Raw genomic sequence first — 3,100 nt, 5'->3', positions numbered from 1 at the left:
ACCCAATAATGTGTCAAATCATTAAAACTAACAAGGGACTATGGCACTCTTTTGAGAAGGGGTTGGAAAGTGTTAATTTTTGGCTACTTGTCCGTCAGAGCCTGCCTGATTCATATTTCATCAAGGAAATCTTTTATCCAATATTTATTTATTCTCTACAAGGGCACTAACTGCACAGACCAAACTGCTATCTTCTTGTACTGTTATAAAAATTCTAAATATAAACAAACAAACAAAAAACAGTTTTTTTTAGAGGTAAACGGAAAAGTAAAGTTGTTCTGCTGTTTAGTGTCACTATGCATATGTTACACCCCGTGTAGTTACCAAAATCTTTGGTTTAGTTCTCATTGAGTGGCCACACATCACCTCCACATTCCCCTTCTTTTTCTTACATGATTATTATGTGCGCATAAACAGTGAAACATTCCGCAGGTTTATAAAACGCAATAATAAAGCTTTTTTCCTTTAGCTTTTTTTTCTTCCTTTGTCCCCTTAGAGACTCTGTAGTAGGTTTTCTCAGTTGAAAATGAAAAAAATATATATCGCTCATTATCAACGCGGGAATGAATGGGTCATACTTTCCACCCATGATGTGCTTATTAAAAACAAACTTTCACAAGCTATCTCCAAAATTTAACTGTCAATTCACCATTACAAAAGGTTATCAGAGTAATAATGTAATTGCACGAAGCGATGCGCCTATCATTTATAGTGCCCACTATTCGTGCCTTATGAGGCAGTCATCTGGCTTTGCTTCAGTTGGTCAGGTGTAGTCTTAGCAATGTTATGTTAAACAAACTGAATGACCAGGATATCACATTTATGGAGTTTTTCTTCCCTAATGGCACAGGTATATTCCAGGACTCAAATTGTGAGTGATTCTGAGGTGATGAGAATTCATTTTCATACATGAACTGGACACCACAGTGTAATAATGATTTTTAAAGTGTGCATCTTTTACTTTTGGCTAGGCAGTGTGGTTGAAAACTGTATGATCATTTATTTGTATAGTTCCAATTGCCGGAAAAAAATTATAGCGAGTATGGGATTTTTTTTTCCTGAAGGGAAGTTTGCCCAGAGTGCAATACACATTGAGTAAATGTATTCTGTTTATATATATCCAGGACCACTGCCCTTTTGGCCATTTACATTGGAGGTGAACACCACTGGGTCAGGAGCTGGTGAATCCCAAACTCATACGAAAAGCCATTGCTTGTGGATGATTTTTTATTTTTTAAATCTCTCTAAACATCTTATTGGAAAACAATAAGTACTTCATATACATGTAACACTCAATTGGTTGCCTGTTTTCAAGACCAAAACTCTTTCTGTAGTATTTTTGCTCTTTGTATATTACACCTTGCTTTGGGGAGGAGGAAAGGATTAATAGTTGTTTATTTTAGGCAGTTCAGTTACCCTTACAATATCTTTTAAGTATGTCAAGTTTCTTTTTGTAAATGTATGTTTTGGGTGGCAGTACTACTTAAACAAAAATATAAATTCCTGGGTATTATTTTGGCTCTGGTTTTGGATATGGAGATTTATATGCTAATGCATATAAATTAGTCAACAAAAATCAGTTGGTACCCACAATAATTTTTCATAAATTATGATAATTTATTTAAAATAAAGAGTTATAAGGAGACCATCAAATAAAACTTTATGACTGTTAATGCTAAAATTAAACATTATATGAGGCCTGAAGTACGTTGACATGTCATTACATTTGAATAAAACTATTATTTTTAAAATAAATAAATAAATCACTTCAAACTCCTATCCGTGGATAAATTGCCTGTCTGCTGTGCATGCCAATGGGTCACTGCTATTTTGGCCCGTTTGTAGAGGCCCTTAACAGCATGCATGACTTCCTCTGTCTTTAGAGTATATATAATGGGGTTTAACATGGGTGGAATAGTCTGTGTCAAAGTAGAATTAATTATCCTATTATTGGCTTTTAACAATGACATAAGAGCAGTTATATTGCTAACAAAAAAAGGAACATAAAATATAGCCACTAAAATAAGGTGTGAGGTACAGGTTTTCATAGCTTTCTTCCGTTCAGAACCATGTGAGATATTCAGCAGGGCAATGCCGATACAAATATATGATATAATTATTAATAACATTGGAACACATGCCAGTAGAACAAAACAGAGTGTACCCATGACATGATTTATGAATTTATCATTACAAGCTAACATATAAATAGGACCATGATCACAGAAATAGCTGTCAATGACTGTAGATCTACAGAAGGACAGCCTGGTAATCAGGGCTGCAAGGACAGCAATTATAGTTATAGAAATAATCCACGCAATGCCAATGATTAAAGTCATTGCTGCTTTGGTAACAATGGCATTATACCTTAAAGGAAAACATATCGCAACTACCCTGTCATAGGCCATAACAAGCAGAGTAAGAGATTGCAAGGACATAAAGAATAAGACAAAAAACATATTTGACAGACAGGCTTCATATGATATGTCCTGATGGTCAAACAGAAAAGTATCAATGAGCTTTGGAATAAGAGAAGAGCTCCCACCCAAATCAGAAAGAGCCAAGTTAAACACAGCAATGTACTTTGCTGTATGTAGCGTACATGCTAGATAGATTGTGCACATTATAAAAGAATTCCCTAAAACTGTTACAGCATAGACAGTGCAGAGAAAAACATAGTAGTACTTTGTGTGTGGAATATTGTAAAATCCATTGATATGAAAAGTGGAAGGGTGAATAAACGTGGTGTTTGAGAGAGCAGGTGGCACAGAAGTCATGTCAGGTGTCGTCTGGCAGTATAACCTGTGGAAAACAAAACAAACTTCATATTGTTTCTGCTTATAGATTAGTCTTTGGAACAGCAGCACATATCCACAAAGAAATGTAAGGCATAAATGCATAGCAATAAATAAAATATTTTATCATTAAAATAATCAAATTACTGTTTAAAAGTAAGTCTACACTTTTTAACATTATACCTGTTCCAGTTTAGAAAGGATATAAATATACTCAGACATTAGTTACATTTATACTGTACATCTATACTGTACATTTATGCTGTAATTTTAGATTGTTGACCACACCCCTGAATAAAGTGAAA

The 3,100-nt window shown here is 34.4% G+C and overlaps 1 pseudogene; it reads right to left on the bottom strand.

Moving 5' to 3' along the window:
* Positions 1 to 1,768: 1,768 nt before the first annotated feature.
* On the bottom strand, positions 1,769 to 2,837 carry LOC128534044 (olfactory receptor 1-like; annotated as a pseudogene).
* Between the last annotated feature and the right edge of the window lie 263 nt (positions 2,838 to 3,100).

This window comes from Clarias gariepinus, chromosome 12 (genome assembly GCF_024256425.1).
Source record: "Clarias gariepinus isolate MV-2021 ecotype Netherlands chromosome 12, CGAR_prim_01v2, whole genome shotgun sequence".
Lineage (NCBI taxonomy): Eukaryota > Metazoa > Chordata > Actinopteri > Siluriformes > Clariidae > Clarias > Clarias gariepinus.
Note: the sequence above shows the minus strand (reverse complement) of the source record. Positions and strands in the feature narration are given on the sequence as shown.